Source organism: Pogonomyrmex barbatus, unplaced genomic scaffold (assembly GCF_055798465.1).
Source record: "Pogonomyrmex barbatus isolate J1 unplaced genomic scaffold, ASM5579846v1 scaffold21, whole genome shotgun sequence".
In the NCBI taxonomy this organism is placed as follows: domain Eukaryota; kingdom Metazoa; phylum Arthropoda; class Insecta; order Hymenoptera; family Formicidae; genus Pogonomyrmex; species Pogonomyrmex barbatus.
Window position 1 is genome coordinate 564,499 of NW_028297118.1, and position 22,157 is coordinate 586,655.

The following is a 22,157-nucleotide window of genomic DNA, read 5'->3' on the forward strand; positions in this document are numbered from 1 at the left end:
TAAGTATCTACATATAAAAAAGGTGCAGGCATGAATAATATACCATCTACCATGAAGTTAAATGACAACAAGATCGATTACGTGCATTGGGACGATCCCAACGAACTGGTGGATCGACTCTGATTACTCGACGCTTCGCACCGAACTGGTCACAACGCTCACGACGAGATGCTATCGATCATCGAAGAATTTCGCGAAGTCGGCATTATTATAAATTAAATCGCGTGTCGATGAAATGAGCCAGTCGATTGACGTCAGTGAGGAAAAAAAACTTTAATTAATAAATTATCTTATTTAGACACATTAATATCAAACATCATCGAAACATGAGATCGTCAAAATCCGATGGACGTGAAAAAAATGTTAACTCCGTAAGGCGACGACTTGTCGAAGAATTGCACGCTCCGGCCAGAAGAAATTTTCCACAAAGACATGTGTTGTAGCCAGGCCTACAACCAATAATAAAAGTAGTCCGCATGGCAACAAAATTAGGTTGCACGAACCTCGAAAAGTCTTTCGAAAGATTACACAAATGTGTGATCGCCGAAATCGCGACCAGTCTTTCGAAAGACCGAAGAAATGCATCGCGAGAACATTGCGAAAAAGCTGATCAACAAATTCCTAAATTTGATGATCAAATCGAGCGTGATATTGATTGATCAATATCACGCAACCGATCGACGCAATCGATCAGAATGCTGACCGGGCATCGATCAGACTATATAACCGGCTATACAAGGCGGAATAGAGAGTCGGGAATCAATCAAACATTACGTGTCGTTCGGAATCGTTATTATAATTATCGCGCAAGATATTACACGAGCACAGCGAAGTTCACGCGAGCCGTACTATCAACGTCTCAGGTGACATACTCGGTCGACGGCCGCCAGAGTAACGCGATACGCGCCCGCCGACGTTTAACCGTGTGTGAAAGAAATAATATAAGCAATCCAAGAAATTGTGCAGTTGTTAAATAAATCAAGTATCCTAAAGAAAGTGTGTTAGTGATTTCAAGATTTCCTTCCATTCGTTCGATCCTGCTCGGAGTCCCAACTCCTTAGGCTTAACGGACCCGACTATCTCTAAAAATTAACGTTGTAGCCCACCCGGGGTACAACATTTTGGTGGCAGCGGTGGGATAGTCAAAACCATCCCCAAGAACAACTTGAGAGGATCATCGTTAATCTAGCCAGCAGAATCAAACGAGTAAGCCCCGACGCATTGCATTACGGGCAGAAGAAAAAATTTTTTTTTTCTTGAAGAAACAAGACCTGTAGAAAACAGGCGGACGGAAAAAAATAAGCCGCCCAAACAAAATAAGATCTGCAGTAATAGACAGGCAGAAGAATCAAATTCTCAATAAGCAGAAAAAATAAGACCTGCAGTAATAGTCAGGCAGAAGAATCAAATTCGCAATAAGCAGAAAAAATAAGACCTGCAGTAATAGACAGGCAGAAGAATCAAATTCTCAATAAGCAGAAAATACAAGACCTGTAGAAAACAGGCAGACGGAAAAGGCCCCGTCAAAAAATAAGCCGCCCACGAAATTGTGTCAAGTGTACAGTGCAATATTAGTAGAGTGCCGACCTACGACAACGAGTGTCCAGTGGCAGCGGAGCAACGACCAGGGAGTCCACGAGCACCGAGAGCCAGCCAGCGCTGACCGTGTACAACGATACCAGGCAGCAAGGACGCTTCACCGACACGCACTACTACACGCAGCCAATTGACGCACCAGCACAAGCAGCGAACATGCGAGCGTATGCGATTTATCTACTAATGTAAGTCAAAGAAATTATATTTTAAAAAGGCGAATGTCCGCAGCGAAGGACAGCGTAGCAAATGCGACTTGGCCAAAAGCGCGGTCAATAAATAATTCTGTAAACTTCCCGCATACTATCTTCGCGTTAAATACCGCGAGAAACGCATTAAAAGAAATACGCGATAACGTGCGCCGCGTACTACAATACGATAGTGACGAAGACGTCCACGTAATAACAGAACGCGAATTTTCATACAACGAAAAAGATTACAGCTTGCTCGAACCGAACGACACCGACTTTCACATTAACACACACGTACAAGCGCGAAAAAACATACATACAAACCTACGAGACGGAAGCTTATTCAATTCTTTTAATATATATCAATCGCTAATAAACGAAATGGCTCACTCACCTGTCGAACAACAGAATGAAATCGACAACGAAATTTTACAATTACGACATTCGGTCGAGAGACATGGACCGCAAGAAAGTCGAACGAATCGCCGCGTCACAATCGACGCACCGCCCGATAACAGTCTCATTCGAGAATTAATGGACGAAATACGCGATCTCCGTGTGCAAGCCAACGAATTAAGACAACAAACACAATTGCCTATGGGCGAACGAACGAGAATATCTCAGGATTTTCTACCACACCCGTTAGATCTAACTTACGGACGTTCGTATCAAGATATACGAAACCAGCCGGGAAATGCACTGGCATTCCTCACACTGAAAGACGCGCGTAACATGATCCCAGAGATCGACGGCACGTCACGAGGACGCGTGTACGAATTTCTAAACGCAAGTACGTACGCGATAAAAAATATACATCCCGCGGATGAACATTCTCTATTAGAAGCCATTCTTTGCACTAAATTCAAAGGCAAGGCCATGATGGATTTCCGTACGCGAGATATAATAAACTTTGAACAATTGAAACGAGAATTAGAAAAAGAATATTTGAGCAAACGAAGCACCGCACATTTGCAACTCGAATTCAACTCGCTCAAACAAAAAGCAAACGAGAATGCACAAGAATTCGGCAGACGAACCGAAAATATAGCCATGGAATTATACGAATCCGAATGGAAGAAGGAAAAAATCATACGGTCGAACAGCAACGCGCGATCTTAGAAAATATAAAAGATCAGGCGCTCCACAATTACCAGAATGGTTTACACGAAGAAATTAAATTAATTGTACGATCGCAGCGTTATCAAACAATACAGGAAGCAATCGCAGGAGCAACCGCGGAAGAAAAAACGCGAGGACCTAGCATGCGAACGCTAACCTATCGAAACCGGCCAGTATTTAAAGCGCATACACCTAGTCCGCGTTGTGAGAAATGCGGAAAAATCGGTCATTACGGATACGATTGTAGGACTAGCCGTTTTTCAAATAGATATACTCTGCCTAAGCCAGAAAGGCAACCACGAATAAATACAGTAGAGAAACAGTGTAGCTATTGCAAAAAGATAGGACATTTACGGCACGAATGTTGGACATTAAATGGAAAACCGGAAAACAGCAAAAATTCCGGAAAAATTTTTTCGAATTCGCGAAGAGAAAATCCCGCGAAGAATTTTAAAAATAAAAAGAGCGAAACCGGCGAAGATAAATCGACCGTCCCGCGTCCCGCGTCAGAGTATCGCGTGGCACACGTCAAGGGAACACCGCTCGTTAACACTGGATTAAATGCGATCACATTACCGATTGCAGAAGCCAAAGGAAGAAAAATAAATTTCTTGTTTGATACAGGAGCATCAGCAACAATAATAAAACTGAAACATGTTCTAGACCACGTCCTAATCTATGAAGAAAAAACTAAGCTAACAGGCATAACAGGACATGAATTAATAACATTGGGCAAAACACATATTACGGTGCAACTGTCGCGAGAAAAGATACGACACCTCGTATACATAGTGCGAGATAATGCGCCAATGGAATACGATGCAATCCTAGGAGCAGATTTTATTTGGAAATACATGACTGCGTTCAATCCAAGAATAAATTTAGTACAATTTCAAAATACGAAATTCAGACTGTACCCATACAGGCGCGTAACCTTAGGGCCGCGCAGCGAAACAATCGTGCAAGTCACGACTAACCAAAATATAATGGGATTGACAAAACCAGAGGAAATGATACCTGGAATTTTTATTGGATGTTGCCTAGTCGAACCACGAAATTATACGTGCCCAATAAGTATAATAAATATTACAGAAGAAGAAAAAATTGTGCAAGTACCACAAGTAATAATAGAAGAAATAAATACACAAGAAAAAATAATACAAGAATCTGTAAACGCAATACAGACAAAAAATAAAGAGACAAAATCAATAGCTCGAGAAGAGCAAATAAACAATTCCTTGCGCACAGAACATTTAAATGAAGAAGAACGAAAATCTATATTAAAATTATGTCACGAATACAATGACGTGTTCCACCTAGAAGGGGATACATTATCATGCACAACAAAGATTAAGCATGAAATAGCAGTACGAACAGATTCGTCACCAGTAAACGTACGACCTTATCGTTTACCGGAAAAACACAAAGACGAAGTAAATAAATAGATTCAAGAAATGTTGAAACAAGAAATTATCAGACCGAGCGTCAGCCAATGGAACGCACCACTATTAGTCGTGCCCAAAAAGACAGATGCGTCAGGAAAAACAAAATTACGAATTGTAATAGACTTCAGAAAATTAAACGATCTCACAATCGGAGATTCATTTCCGTTGCCCAATATAACGGATATACTTGATCAGCTGGGCAACGCAAAATACTTCACGACACTGGATCTCGCATCAGGTTACCACCAGATATCAATGACGGAGCGAGATAAAAATAAAACAGCATTCTCTACACCACACGGTCATTATGAATTTAATAGAATGCCATTTGGTCTGAAAAACGCACCTGCAACCTTCCAACGATTAATGAATTCAATTTTAACAGGGTTGCAAGGAATTAAATGTCTAGTGTATCTGGACGATATTGTAATATACGGTCCTAGCTTAATAGAGCATAACAAAAGATTAAAATTAGTTCTCCAAAGACTAAGAGAGAACAATCTAAAGCTCCAACCGGACAAGTGCGAATTTTTAAGAAAAGAAGTGATTTATTTAGGACACATAATTACGGAAAATGGAATTTCGCCAGATCCATCAAAACTGCACGCCGTAAAAAATTTTCCTATGCCCAAGAAAGTAAAAGATGTGCAATCATTTATCGGATTAGCCGGATATTACCGAAAATTTATCGAAGATTTCTCACGAATAGCAAAACCTCTAACAAAACTCACAAAAAAGGGAGAGAAATTCGAATGGACCGAAAAACAGCAAAACGCATTTGATACGTTAAAAAATAAATTAACGACAGCACCGATATTAAAATATCCAGACTTTACGAGAGAATTTCTCCTAACAACGGATGCATCGGACTATGCAATAGGAGCCGTCTTATCGCAAGGCGAGGTAGGTCAAGACCAACCCGTCGCGTACGCCAGCCGTGTACTATCGCGAGCAGAACAGAATTATAATACAACTGAAAAGGAATTACTCGCAATAGTATGGGCAGTAAAACATTTCAGACCCTATTTATACGGGACAAAATTTAAAATAATTACCGATCATAAACCGTTAATATGGTTATTTAACGTAACAGATCCCGGATCACGTTTAGTCAGATGGAGATTAAAATTGGAAGAATTCGATTATGAAATAATACATAAAGCTGGAAAAGCAAATGCTAACGCCGACGCATTGAGCCGTAACGTAGCAACAATAACAGAAGGGCAGCAAACTGACGACGTCGCGTCAGAAAAACAATATAAAGAAGAAGAAAAGAAACAAATATTATATGAATATCACAACGCACCTATAGGAGGACACCAAGGCGTTGAACGAACAATAAATAGAATACGATTACACCACAACTGGCCAGGATTAAAAAGAGACGTCGAGCAATACATCTCAAAATGTGAATATTGCCAGAAAAATAAATTGCAACGACGCGCTAAAGCACCATTAATGATAACAGATACGCCAACAAAACCATTTGAGAAATGCGCGTTAGATATTGTAGGACCTTTGCCTATAACAACGATGGAAAACAAATATGTATTGACATTCCAGGACAGTTTAACAAAATTTAGCAAAGGAATACCAATACAAAATCAAGAGGCGACAACAGTAGCGAAAGAATTTGTCACAAAAATTATATTAGAATATGGAATTCCAGACAAAATATTAACCGACCAAGGAACAAATTTTACAAGCGAATTATTTAAGAATACGTGCAAATTACTAAAAATACACAAATTACAAACGACGGCCTATCATCCAGAAACAAACGGAGCACTCGAAAGATCACATCGGACATTAACCGAATATTTACGACATTATATTAATAATGATCAGACAGACTGGGACGAATGGATACCGTATGCGATGTTCGCATATAATACGACACCGCACACCGCTACGGGATTCACGCCGTTCGAACTGGTATACGGGCACCAGGCACCACTACCTACGGCCCTAACTAGCTCACCGAAATCATCGTATACATACGATGATTATGCGCAAGAACTCTGTGAAAGAATACGAGCCTCGAATCAGATAGCAAAGGAAAATATAAAAGAAGAAAAACAAAAAGCGAAGGAAACATACGACAGAAAAACAAAAATACGCACGTTCGAAATAGGAGATAAAGTCCTACTACACGACGAAACAGTTCGGCGAGGGAGATCAAAAAAGCTAGACGCGTTATGGATCGGACCCTACACAATTCTAGAAAAACTAAGCGAATTAAACTATAAAATAAAAATGGGCCACCGAACGATAAACGTACACGCGAACCGAATTAAACCGTTCGTGGAAAATTAAAAAGGAAATAAAAAGAAAAAGCACACAATAGAATATAGAATAATATAAGAGAAACAAGAAAATAAAAATAAAAACATTGAGACTTACTGAGGAAGAATCTCAGCAGGAAAATAATCCAACATCCACAGGTCCGGAAAATAATCCATAGTTACAAAAACACTACAGTACTACATTACAGTACTACACTAAAATAACTACACTACAAACTAAAGTATGTTAATACGAGGCTTGCACCACATCAGGCCCCAGGACAGCGGTCCCTCGCCTGCACGGGATCATCCCCCAGATCAATCTCGTCCTGAGCAGCTACTTCGACGGGATCATCCGGGTACTCCACCTCCTCACCCTCCACCTCCTCGTCCTCCACCACCACATCGGCAAGTACGGCGTCGGGCATTGAAACAAGAAGCTCATAAAGCTCCACGGACCAGGGCAGTTCGAAAATCCTGCCGGGAGCCTCATCGGTGACGAACCATATACATTCGCCACAAACATGGAACACACCACTGCTATAGAAGCGATTGACGATCATCAACCACTCACGCACACGATGTAAATGGGCCTGAGCATCAGGTTGGCCCATAAACTCGTCAACATCACTGTCGTCAATTTCAATATCGAAGCCCTCGTCATCAGACGAGGCTTCCACCGCGGCATCGTCATTGAAAATTGGCGGAGCACGATTAAAATTAGCGTTGTGACCCATGGTGTCACAAGGAAAGCACTTCGACAACTGACGAAATGCAGCCAGAGAGCTCATCGCAAAAATGAAATATTAGAAGGATCACACCGATATAATAAATAAGACACCAAGAGAAACGATATACGTCGAAAAAAAAAAAAAAGCAAGCTCAACAGACTCACAGGAGAATCGTTTAACTAAGATAACAAATTCAGAATAAAGTAATATTACACCTGGGGACAGGATAAAAAAGAAAAAACGCCGAATTCAAGCATCGACAAATTTTCAGGAGAAATAAGAATTTTTATTTTTGCAGAATAAAGATATGGATGACCAACGGAGAAGAAGAGAAAAAATTACCATTCGAAATAGAAAACTTCGAGCATCACCCCGGAATATACTTCGAGGAAATAGGAAAACTAAACATAATCGAGTCATTCTGGAAGGTAATAATAAAAATAGATATTTCGCCAATTGAAAAGCGAACAGAACAAATAGAAGAATACATTCAAAAAACGCAAAATATATGCACAATGTTACACCTCACAAACAAGGGGTCATGTCAAAACTATAATGTCATAATTGAAAACAATTATCAACGTTTAAAACACTTAATAAAAAGAATAAACGCTCTGTATAAAGCACAAGAGACAAAAACGAAAAGAGGACTAATAGATGGAATAGGAACTATTGCCAAAACATTATTTGGAACAATGGACAATGAAGACAGAAAATTAATCAACGAGCAACTAAGTATCCTAGACAACAAACAAAAAACGACAGAGCACATAATAAGGAACCAAATCAAGATTATAAACGCGACAATAGCGCACATAAATAACCATGAAGAAATAATTCAGAATAACGAAAACATTTTAGCTAATGCAATCAAAAAATTAGAAATGACGCTAACAACAGAAATAAGTAACGAAAACATAAAAGAACATTTTATAATCACCAACGCAATACTTGCAGCAGTGACACAAAACGCGGAAGACACGCTAGAATACCTAACGGCGATAAAAAGTGGAATATTATACCCACGACTAATACCGTTAGAAGAAATAATAAAAAGTCTTAAAGAAGCAATCACACAAATACCACAAGGATCATATTTCTCATTTAAAATAAGGGAAGAGGATTGGCAGACAATAGAAAAAGTAACGACAATGAGCGCGCACTGCGACAAAACAAACGTATACACAATCCTACATTTCCCATTAATTGCACTTCCGCTATATGAAATATTAAATGTAATACCACTACCGGTACCATACAAACAAAATATATCCGCATTAATTGAGACGAACAATCCATTAATCGCTTTGGATACTAACAGACACACGTACGCAAAACTGACCCACGAAAAATTAAAACAATGCAAGCAAATAAATAAAAATTACTTGTGCGAACAAATCTTTCCAATAAGAAATGTAAAAACCGACCCACTATGCGAAATAGATATATATACAGAAAATGACAACTGTTATAATAATTGTAAAATTAAGTATGTAACAATAAAAAATAGCATATGGATAGCCTTAAGCAATTCATATTCTTGGCTATATTCCACACCAGCGAAACAAACTATTACAATTTCATGCAAAAATAATAAAGAAACGCGTACAACAATTACAAATACAGGAAAAATAACGTTGTCAGACAATTGCAAAATAGTCACAGCAGACGCGACAATAAAATCTACAAGCACCAATAAAGGAAAAGAAATAAAAACATATCTACCGAAATATAATATTACGCTACTAAGCGAAACGTTCAAGACAAATAAGACAGAGAAATTAAAATTAAAAGTTATACAAGACGCAACAGACCTGACAGAATTAACAAAGAAATTAAATGACATGAAAAACGAAATAAACAATAACGAGACACCCTTTTTTCAACAAAAACACTTTGTATATCCTGTATCAATTAGCAGCTCATTAATAATAGTCATCGTTATCGCAACAATAATAATTGTATTAAGGAAGAAAAAACAAAACGAAACAATAACGCACGCAATGTAAATCGCGCCGTTAGAATAAGCGAAAGTATTCGATTCTAAGCAAACGATTATACCAAAAAATGTATCGGAAAAAAAAAAAACAAAAATTATGTAAGAAGCGAAAACCTCGTACCTCCGTTTTCTTTTAATAACAGGGGGGGGATGTTGTAGCCAGGCCTACAACCAATAATAAAAGTAGTCCGCATGGCAACAAAATTAGGTTGCACGAACCTCGAAAAGTCTTTCGAAAGATTACACAAATGTGTGATCGCCGAAATCGCGACCAGTCTTTCGAAAGACCGAAGAAATGCATCGCGAGAACATTGCGAAAAAGCTGATCAACAAATTCCTAAATTTGATGATCAAATCGAGCGTGATATTGATTGATCAACCGATCGACGCAATCGATCAGAATGCTGACCGGGCATCGATCAGACTATATAACCGGCTATACAAGGCGGAATAGAGAGTCGGGAATCAATCAAACATTACGTGTCGTTCGGAATCGTTATTATAATTATCGCGCAAGATATTACACGAGCACAGCGAAGTTCACGCGAGCCGTACTATCAACGTCTCAGGTGACATACTCGGTCGACGGCCGCCAGAGTAACGCGATACGCGCCCGCCGACGTTTAACCGTGTGTGAAAGAAATAATATAAGCAATCCAAGAAATTGTGCAGTTGTTAAATAAATCAAGTATCCTAAAGAAAGTGTGTTAGTGATTTCAAGATTTCCTTCCATTCGTTCGATCCTGCTCGGAGTCCCAACTCCTTAGGCTTAACGGACCCGACTATCTCTAAAAATTAACGTTGTAGCCCACCCGGGGTACAACACATGTCATAATTCGGGGATACGATGATTTGTGGCAAGCTGATATCGTCGAGATGCGTCCATATTTGAGTTTCAACAGAGGTCATCACTACATACTCACCGTCATCGATGAGCAAGTATGCCTGGGTCGTATCACTCAAGAGCAAGGTCGAAAGCGAGACGGCTAACGCTATCGCCGAGATAATTCGAGAGAGCGAAAGATGCCCGAAAAACGTGCAAACGGATATGGGGAAGGAGTTTTACAACGCCGATGTGCAGAAATTCTTGAAAAAACATAGCGTTAATCATTATTCCACGTATTCGATATTGAAGACATCGATCGTCGAACGATTCAATCGGACATTTAAAAACATGTGGAAGATGTTTATACTTACAAGTGGATTGACGCGTTGCCGCGTCCCGTGTCAGATTACAACGCGCGCAAACATCGCATTATTGGCATGCGACCTATATTAATTATGTATGTACGTACGTACATACGTACATACGTACATACACATATACATATATACATACGTACATACATACATATATACATATACACATATATACATATATACATACATACAAACATACATACGTACAAACATACATACGTACAAACATACATACGTACATACATACGTACATACATACATACATACATACATATGTACATACGTACATATATATGTATAAAACGATATATAAAAAAAATATATATATACGTATATTACAAAGATATCCGCCAATATCCCCACGGTAATGTTTCCGTTGAATCCGGTACGATCGTTTATTATTGTATGGACTCAGAGCAATTTTCGATTCGGACACTGTATATACTTGGTGTAATTTGGATCTTATACATGACTGACGACGAGTCATTTCGATCTCTTCATGCAAGCACCGCGTGTAATCATCGAACGTTATTATTCGCGCTACAACGTTACTCTTTACATCTTTCGCCTTTTGGTCCTTTTGTCCTTTTTACCATCCACCCTCACCGCATACATTTTCGCTCTGAGTCCGACAAATTCCGTCAATCGCACCGTTATTTTCATCCTTCATTAAGCCTGATACTTTTTTATTCACGAGAGGCATACCATACGCGTTGTCCGTTGGATAATCATTCGTATCGAATCTAGCGATATCGCGTTTCATCGTCTCGTACACGTCATCACACTCGATGTGATATACAGGGTGCTTCAGAACAACCCCATGTCCTTGCAAGGACGTACTCCTGAATTAATTCTGAGACGATTTTTCCTCTACGAAAATTTTGTCCGACGCTTACATTTTAAATTATAAAAGAAAAAAGTTAACGAATAACGAGACGCGTACGGAAGGTAGGCAGGGACGGCACAACTCATCGTCCGACGCAGGCGATTACTGCAGGGCGAGAATTTCCTAAGAAGAGTAGACGAAAATCGAGAATTTCCTTCTCGTGTAATATTCAGTGATGAATCGCTGTTCACACGAGAAGGAATTTTAAATTCGCATAATATGCATATGTGGGACGATGAGAATCTTCGAGCGATATGACTCAAAAATTATCAAATTCGTTGGAAACTGAACGTCTGGGCTGGGATTATGGGTACAAAAATATTGGGTCCAGTTATTCTTTTAGAAAGATTAAATAGCGCATCGTATTTGGAATTTTTATCAGAAAATCTGTCGAACTTTTTGGAAGAGATACTATTATTAAACAGAAATAATATTATATTTCAACAGGACGGTGCTGGTCCACATAACGTCAGAATAGTCACAGACTTTTTAAATCAGCAATTTCCTGGTCGTTGGATCGGTATGGACCGATACGTTGGCCTGCAAGATCCCCAGAACTCAATCCATTAGATTTTTTCTTGTGGGGATACTGCAAGGAAATTATTTACAGACAGCTTCCTCTTTTCCGAGAATGTCGAAAAACTAAATAACAAACTTCACCATGCCATTTGGTCAATTGACAATGAAGTTATGGAGAAAACCCAAGAAAATTTACTGAAACGCATGAGAGTTTGCATCAGAATGGATGGCGAACATTTCGAACATTTATTATGAAAAGAAAAAAAGTCTTCTACAATAATTTATCTGCCCTTTTCAGGGCAACCAAATATTTTATTTCGAGGGACATTCTCTTCGAGTTCACAAATTATTAAAAAAAAAAACCAACAAAAAATCGAATAAATTATGTTCGACAGGTGGACATTACCTGTTGATATTATCTATCGAACTTATCTATTATTACTTGTATTATGAAGCGTTCGAAGCGTTTCACTATCGGTCATTAACGCGCTGTATCATGATAATAGGCTGACTTATCGATCTGATTTACATTACATTAGGTCGATAAGTTAGATCGTTATTATCACTTGACGAATTAATGCACTTTACTGCACTAAGGACATAATCTGTCTGATTGTTGTCATCGAGCAGAGTCCGCGACGGGTTATGTGCGCTGTGTATGTAACGCGTTTTTTGTAATAATTTTCAATTGGCGGGATAATTAACCAATGGTGATTAATAGTAGTGACCCGATAGATTTTTCATAAATGATTTTGTCGATCAAGTGCGTGAGTAAATCCGTGAACATGTTGACAATTTATAAAAGAGAACTTCTGATAGATTACTGTGATTACATGTAATGTGTATTTCTTTCTTTCAAGTCATTTTTAATCACCAAATAATTAATCGATAGTAATTGATGATAACAAACTAATAAATTCGTTCGTAAATAAGTCATTCTGTCGATCAAGTGTGTGAGTATCGAATGAGATCAAGTCAGTAAAGACTGTGAAAGTATTGATACGCGATACAATTTATTAAAGAAAATAGTTCCTGGCTTATTACTCTCTGTGTGTGTGTGTGTGTGTGTGTGTGTGTGTGTGTGTGTGTGTGTGTGTGTGTGTGTGTAGGTGTTTGTAATTTATTTGAAAAGTTTGAAAAAAATGGATCTTGGATGAACTATATCAATCGATAGGGGATCTTCTGATACGCCTTTTGGACCTGCAAATTTGTGACCGATTTGTGACCGATTTTTTTTTTTAGGTTTTCTAAGTTCTTAGCTAATTTCTTTGAAAAGTTGGGAAAGATGAGTCTTAGGTCTATTGCATCAATCGATAGAGAATCTTGTGAAACGTATTTAGAACCTACAAATTTGGGACCGATTTTTTTTTTTAATTTTTCCGTCCCGACGTAATTTCTTTGAAAAATTGGAAAAAAGGGTTCTCGGATTGACAATACTAATCGATAGAGAATATTGTGAAACGCATTTTGGACCTACAAATTTGGAACCGACTTTTTTTTTATAGATTTTTCAAGTCAGGTTTTTTCTTTGGGAAAAGTTGGGACAAATTGGTCTTGGATCTACTGTATCAATCAATAGGAAATCTTTTGAAACGCAATTTGGAACTGCAAATTGGAGACCGATTGCTTTTTTGGAAAGTTTTTCTAAGTTTTTGACCTACTCAAAAGCGGCAAAAAATGAAGGTGTAGAAAAAATGGGAACTATGGACATAATATAAAAAAATGTACATTGTTGGACATTAGGTGCGAGGGTTTGGCTGGAGCGAAGTCCCGTGAGTAGCAATAAAAGGCAGGGAGGGCCCTCCCCCATCTACATAAAACTAATACGGACGTTACGCAAAGAACGCACGCCTCCGTTAAGATCGCTCAAAGGACGAAGCCCCCCTGCCCTCCTGTCATAAAACTAATATCGAAAGCAAAACCATATGAAATTTTTCGTCCATTCGAAAAGATCAGCGAGCCGTACATCCAATCCTCACGTTGGTGTCTTGGCTCTGTATAGTGTAACTGCATATTGTATCGTAAAAGATAGACGACCATAAGCGGTCATGACAGATATTGGGATTATGAACAACTAACCGTAAAGGAGACATGTATCCATCGAAAGACTAGGACCATCACCTCTCTGAAGTATCGGTCGTGGGAATTCGAGAGAATATACATGTATATTGTGATATATGTACATATGTGTATCATTATATCGTAGACACGTTATTTGCGATAAATATCATCACATGCCTCTGTAGTCGAAAGAAGATAAGATGCCTGCCCGGTAAGCAGGAGATCCAGGCTCGATTCCTGGCTGAGATGGTATTTTTTCGCAAAATAATTACGAGTTTTCACGACTGGTTCGGGCCCCGCCGTGACGCACACCCTCCTTCTTTATTTGGGTCGCAGTCGTGCAGACCAAGTGTCTTGGTAGTAAACAAAAGCTCCCGAATCAATTCAAATCCAGTCGAATTATTTTTCCGAATCTAATAAATATTTTTTAATATATACGTGTATAAATATCTGATGTAAAAGTAAATAAAATAAAGATGTATATAAATCGATTTAAAAAAAAAGTGTAAATAAAATCAACAATAAATAAATTATAACAAAATATGAAAAAATAAATAATATATAAATAAATAAAAATAATGTAAAAATAAATAAATAACATGTGTATAAATCAATTATATGTATAAATCAATATATATAAATCAATCGATTGTAAAAAAGGTGTATATTAACAATAAATAAATAAATAAATAGATAAATAATAACGAAATAACGAAATATATACAAATATATACAAAATACAAATTATATACAGAAATAATATATGTACAAAAATTAATAATTACAAGGTGACAGATATTAATAATTACGCCAGCAGCTGGCGCAGGCGCTGCAGCATCAGCGGGTGGTCTCGTTGAAATTGTACTCCGAGACCTGCGGCTAGCTGCGCCATTCTATTTCTCATAGTGTTGTACCCCGGATGGGCTACAACGTTAATTTTTAGAGATAGTCGGGTTCGTTAAGCCTAAGGAGTTGGGACTCCGAGCAGGATCAAACGAATGGAAGGAAATCTTCTTAAAATCACTAACACACTTTCTTTATGATACTTGATTTATTTAACAATTGCACAATTTCTTGGATTTAATATTTCTGGATTTAATATTTTTTTATATATTATTTCTTTCACACACGGTTAAACGTCGGCGGGCGCGTATCGCGTTACTCTGGCGGCCGTCGACCGAGTATGTCACCTGAGACGTTGATAGTACGGCTCGCGTGAACTTCGCTGTGCTCGTGTAATATCTTGCGCGATAATTATAATGACGATTCCGAACGACACGGTATGTTTGATTGTTTCCCGACTCTATCTATTACGCCTTGTGTAACCGGTTATATAGTCTAATCGATGCCTAGTCAGCATTCTGATCGATTGCGTCGATCGGTTGCGTGATATTGATTAATCAATATTACGCTCGGTTTGATCATCAAATTTAGGAATTTGCTGATAGGCTTTTTCGCAATGTTCTCGCGATGCATTTCTGCGGTCTTTCAAAAGACTGGTCGCGATTTCGGCGATCACACATTTGTGTAATCTTTCGAAAGACTTTTCGAGGTTCATGCAGCCTAATTTTGTTGCCATGCGGACTACTTTTATTATTGGTTGTAGGCCTGGCTACAACAATAGTTACAGCGTCCATCGAAAGAATAGCTGTAATTCTTGCGAATGGAGGAAACCCTGTAAACCTCCAAGTTTCGCAGTATTTTAGTCCGCACCGCCTCTTGGAGGAGCCTGTAATCCTGCTCCTCGGTGAACAGCTTATCTCACGCGTCGGTTCCGGCACGGGCACGGCTATCGACGGTCTCGCCCCGTCGATGAGATTCGATCCGATTCGACTCGTCGACGGGCCCGTTTCACCGAGGAGCAATATTGGATATTTCGGCCTTGGCGGCGGTCGCGTTGGCGGCGTTGGCATTGGCGGCAGCGGTGGCAGCGACGTGGTCGGCGTGGTGACGGCGAATCGCAGCGTAGAAAACCCCGACGCGTAGCCCAAGGTTGTTGACAGGGCTTTTCGCCTACGCGTAGCCGGAGAAAGACCCTCCGAAAAGAGAGTCTTCGCTCTGGCTAGGCGGGCCGATTGACGCTTCGGCGGCGGCGGCGACGTGCGCGGACATAGAAATTGCGGCGAATCCACGTCGATTCGCCGCAATACAACGCGCGGGGTTTGCGTTAATCGTTTATCCATCGCCGTCGGTAACGATAACGACGACGATGGTGGTAGTGGTGGTACGACGACAAATGCGGCGGGCGGACCTTTGTCGCTCGCTTTATCACCCGAGCCGTCGCGTCGATATCGACGACGCCACCGTACGGTGGCGTGATAGCCACCCAATATTTAGATTCCGAGGTTTTACCCTCGATCATTGCAGCGGAAATGATCCGTACGTTTTCACGTACGAAATTACGCCATTCCCGCCGCAGAACTACGGCGTCGCTCAGCAGGGTCGCTGCAATGACCCTGCATATCGCCGATTTCGGCCGGGCGATAATTTTCGCGGCTACAGTATCGGCGTTAAAGCGCCGCCGCCGCCTTATTCGAATCGTGGGGGGGTTGAGCCCACGATCGTTTTTTAATTGGTCCGCGAGGAAACGGATCGAAAAAAATGCCGGATAGATGTTTAGCATTTGCCGGCATGTTTCGGCCGGATAATCCGTAGTGGGCCGCAACGTCCACGTGGCGTTCGTACGCCCATGTGGCGAGGCATATGTCGATGTACAAAATGGGATCGTCGTGGGGCGCGATGCCCGCTAGTCCCATTTCATGCCGTATCTGCCATACCGTCCGTATGCAGGACGATAAGGCGGAGGGGCACATAGAGGCGTATAAAGGGAAAACGAATGGCGCGTCGTCGCGCAATGGCGTGACGCGGACAAGGCCGCCTCAGGCACGCGCCATTTCGCTTCCCCCGAACATATGACGGGCGGTTGCGTAATTAGTAGACGAAACTGCCGTGGCAGAAGTAATAAAGGCGGAATTTCGCCATTATGCACTGCCTCACCGTCGCGATCGGGACATCGTCCAGCGTCTGCAACGCGCGGACGTGCGTTTTGATAACGTTGCGCAAAAATGCGACATCCGTCCCGATTGATTGGTCGCAATGTCGCGACCAATTAGTGAGGCGGTACACCAAATCGCCCGCCAATAGTGCTCCACTTCCTCGATCCTCAATGCCGGCATGTCCCTCGTGTATCGGCTCGTGTACATCAGGATATTGCGAGTGTGCTGCAGGGTGACCGCCGCTACGCCCTGCGCCCTCGCCTCCCGATCAGCCTCAAAGAACCAGCACAAAAGGGCGATGGCCAAAAGGGACATCTGCGTCGGCCTGGCGCTCTTCGCCACCAGATTGTATGCTTGCACGTACGTTACCCGGGAGTCACTTTCGAGGGAACAATATTTTCTGAAATATACAAAATTGGAGAGGAACCCGACGCAGTACCTCTCCAATTTGCCTCCCGGGTAACGTATCCGGCTCGCGACCGTCCAATCTTATAACTAACGCGTCCCCGTCGGGAGCGCGGAGCACATCAGCGCGGTGAATATGTACCACGTCGTATGTACCATACATCTGTACAACCTCCACGTCTGGATGTGATACGTTGCACATGGCCGACAAAAATCGGAGGGTGGCGTCAGCGGAGACGCGAACGCCATTGTGACACCGGTAGAACCGGAGCTACCAGATCTCGCACTCGCGTTTGAAGGAGATCTCCTCCAAGATCTCCCCCACGTGCACCGCGTACGTTGGCCAGTCGTTGAACGGCACGTGAAACGTGCCGTTGTAACGTTCGTGCACCCATCCCAGTCCGGACATTGTCGTCACGGACTGAGGGGGGGGGGGGGGGGGCATTCGTCTGGCCGCCCTGGCCATCACGTCGCGTAAAAATATTTTGTGAGCTATTACTAACCGCCCCTTGCTGTGCTTCATCGTTGTTGGCGGTGCGCCCGCCAGCACCACGGCCATCCTGTAATTTGGAAGAGGACAAACAGCGAGTCGCCGCCGAAATGTCCGACGACGAACTCGTACGCTGTTTCTTCTTTCAAAAATTTGTCCGACCTCGACGACGATGGTCCACGTCGTTTTGCGAGTGAGCCTCGACGTCGCAGATGCGAGATTAGCTTCTCGTTCTGACTCACTTCGACTCCTCCACGTCTCAGCGACACGGTAAAGTTCGTGTCGCTGGGGAAAGGCAGCGGGGTGAACGCGCATACCAGAAAGAAGTCGAAAGACGTCGCTCGTCATCACTACGTCAAACCCCGTGGCGTAGCGTGGTGTAACACTACCGGAGCCGGTTGGAGCGAACGCATCGCAGGATCGTCCCGCTCCTCCTCCTCCTTCTCTCTCCTTGTCTCCTCCTCCTCTCTCCTCCTCTCTTCCTCCTCCTCCACCACTCTCCTCCTCTCTTCCTCCTCCTCTACGTCTAAAAAATTTTTTAAATTGTCAATTCCCATAGTGTTCCCACGAGTATGGGGGAAAGTAGGTCGACCCGGGCAGAGTCCCCATTACCCGGGCAAGCCTGATATCACCGGGGGTGCGGCAGGTGTCCCCGGGGTTGACCGCTCGCGACGCTGCTCCCTCAATGCCATGCATCCCTCGCCACGCATCGCTGCTTGGATTGGGGTAATTTTTATATAGATTTTCTTCCTCGTGGCCCAGGCGGTTAAGTCAAAGTCCCTGGTCCCATAAGACGTGACCAACGGGATTACGGTGTGAGCCTGGAGAACTCTTGGTTCCGCCTCAGACGTTGAGACGGGGAGTCCCCTCACCGCGACAAGGTGGTTCTCCGTTGAGGGAAAACCGTCTGGACGGAATCGGTGGTCGTGAGCGAACGACGACGGTAAAACGGAAAGCGGATCACCGACCATCCTAGAAAATGGATATGGCGGACGAACGGTCGTCGAGAGGAGACGGTACGTATAGTTGGAGCGGACAACAGCCATTTCCGAAGACATCCACGTCGTGATACAGTGATGCGGAGGAGAAAGACATGTATTCGTCTCGTCGCATCGTATATAATACAACTTGGTTAAACTTCATCTCGAACGAGAAAGATGTTAAAACGCGAGAGTCTCGCGTATTAAGGGAACCAAAAATGCTCCTAGTATCAATGGATACTTCTTCTAAAGTAAGACACTTTATAACGGCGGAAAAATATTCGTGGTATCAACGAATGCTCTTTCTATGGTAAATATTTTATATTCCATTGTCGATAAATGGCTATTTTAAGTTATTGTGTCACTAGACACATATGATTTCTCAATCTTTCCTTTCATCTGTTTCTACAAAATGGGTTTATGTTACGAAAGATGATTGGTGCGGAATAATAAAATGAAGAGCAGGAAAATACTCGTGATCTCGTGCCATGAAAGAAATTAAATAGGAAACGTAATATCGCGATGTATCATAAAAGAATATTAAGTCTTTCTTTTCATTTGTTTCAGGTACTCTTAGGACATCGCTGGAATCTCACCGTCATAACTATATATACTTTTGACAGCATCTAAAAAAATGGAAGTAGGAATACTAGGCCGGTTCTAACTTAGGAGCTCCGAGTGAAGTGCGGATGTGCGGGGTAACTCGGGGACGCGGGGTAAAGGAGAGGGGATAACTAGTAGGCACGGGGAAGGAGGAATGCTTGTGGTCCTTTGGAATGTACTTTTGAGGGGAGGGGGGATTTTTGTCTAGGAAGTTTTTTTGTCTAGCTTTTTTTGTCTAGAAAAGGTGTTCTTTGTAGAAATTGACATATGTGTTAGGGAAAAAACGCCGAAACTCTGGCTGCTATGTACCTAAACAAATTACGATTCGGAAGATTTATAATATATTATTTAGAAAAATATTTAGAAAAATAGCATTGACGACTGTACGTTTTGCAGTATGGTAAGAGAAGCGCCAATAATTCGGCTGCTATAATCAAATGTACATGTTGCAACGAGTTAATTTCAAACATTCTCGAAAAATTCGTTATTCGATGAAAACAATATATCGGTAAAAAATGGACCCTTTTCCTCTGTTAATTTTTTTTCTAATAATAAATACTGAAAAACGTGTTCGTTCCTGTTTTGGTCAAGTTCAAGTTTTCACGTAAGAGCCAAATAAATTTTGGCAGCGACACGGAAACTATAAAAATGAATACATCACTTTCCTTTTACCTTTTCTTACTTCCTTCTGGTGTGCCACCTTGACGTGGTGAGGGAGCTCCCTATCCCTATGACCATCTGCTGGCAGTACCGGGGTCCAACCCTGGGAAAGCCCAGATGCGAGGGGTCAGGGTCTAAGGGCACACCGATTTTGGGCCCGATCCCCTAGTAGAGTGTTGGATCTTCCTTGGGAGCTCCACACCCAATGGGCCGGTAGGGGATGCGGCGACCCTGACTACAAATGCCTGGCGGTGCGGCGCCGATAGGGAGAGGTATGCTCCTTGTCTGTAACCGACGCGGTGTTCCCGCAGGCGTGTCGCCGTGTCGCTGGGTGCTTCTGACGGCACGGCTTGACACATGCCAGGGGGGGCGGTGCTCCGCCCATGGGGAGGGGTTTTTCCGGGATGACTGCGGGGCCGCTCGGACGTATTCCAAGGCGGGGCTCACGGCCTAGGGCCACCGGGGCTTGGACGTATTCCAAGGTCTGGGTCCGGTGGCCGGCGTAGTTCTGGGCACCCGCATGGGGAACTAGGGTCGGAGACTCTGTCCCCCTCGGGGGGATGTGACAAATGACCCGGCCCATAGCCCCATGTGGGTATCACACCCGTGGAGCCACCACGCTTGCCCAGGGCGCCGCGACACGGGGATGATGCGGTTGTGTGAACCGGCAATGCGGATGTTCCCCATCGCTAGATAGCCTACGTGACAATTCCGGGCAATCACGTGTGGTGAATACCCATCTCCGGAGCGGCGGACCCACCTCGACCGGAGAGGGGTCGCGGTGTGTTTATATTATACAACTATGGCTAATTTCAATAATTTTATTAATGTCGTGCCGTCCTTGTTCAAGGAGAGTCACCCCCTTAAAACGATGTTCGGCATCCGTGGAAGATCCCTACCACGGGGGGAACCCCCGTGGAGGTCCCGGCGGACTTATCTCCGAACTTTCCGGAGTATAAGGAGTTCCTCCGGTTGAGAGGCGGAGGGGGGATATCACGCACCCCCCCTCTCGAGCACGGCATCGAGTTCGAAGGAGGATCCCATCCAGTTGCGGTCCCAATCTCCCCAACGACCTGGGCCTCGATTTACGAAGCCAAAGGCTTCAAAGGGGGAGGGGGCCCCCGGCGCCCTGAAGTTATCTCCGTCAATGGAGTCGGTGGCGTCGGGTGTGTCGATGACTTCGGCGAGCTCCGGAGCCACCAAGAGACCAGCCGCGAGTTCACCCTCCGGCGATGACGAAGTGGAGTGGTGAGGGAGGACCCATCTGTTTCGGCCTCCCTCCGCCTCTGCAAAAAAAGGAGGAGCAGACCGGCCATCGACCCCTCGCATGAGAGGATGTTCACGGCGGCCAAATGGTTGGAGGCCGAGACGAGGAGAGACGAGGAAGATCCGACGGCCCAGTAAGAAGCTGGACGCGATAATAGGATCGAAGAGGGAGATGTTAGAGGATCTCCGCCAACAATCCACCGCTTCGGTGAAAGGGCTCACCAGGGAGGCAGTAGATAAAGTGAGAAAGGTTGCCCAAGGCTCCAGGAACCTCAAGGGCGAGTGGCAAAAACTGCTGTGGGATGCCACAGAGATGGCCGCCGCCTGCGAGGTTCTTTACACCAGAGCCCTAGAGGTGGAGGCGGCTTCGGCTGGAGACGGGGAGCGAAGGCTCCTCAAGGAGGAAATCCGGCAGCTGCAGCGAGACAACGCGGACCTCCGCTCCACGGTTGGAGTTGAGGACAGAGCTGCGGAAGCTAAACAGCTCCCGCAAGCATAAGTCCCCGGCTCCAGCGGACGCTGAAGCTGGTGATGGCGGGAGGGGTTCGGCTGGGGAAGGAGTTTCCCCCCGCCCGAGCCCCCGGTGGAGACGAGGGCGGCGCGGAGGAGAGGGCCACGCCATAGTGAGCGTGGAAACCTTCCCCCCGTACCCTGACCTTCGGTCCGAAGAGTACGGGGGAGGTCTCCCCCCGCCGCTGCGAGACCCATCGATCGGCGCTCGCCTATGA

The 22,157-nt window shown here is 43.2% G+C and overlaps 1 long non-coding RNA gene across 1 annotated transcript in view; it reads right to left on the minus strand.

Moving 5' to 3' along the window:
• LOC148936460 (uncharacterized) overlaps positions 1-22,157 on the minus strand; it is a 275,063-nt gene that overhangs the window by 141,625 nt on the left and 111,281 nt on the right. The gene's annotated exons all lie outside the window — the stretch shown is intronic.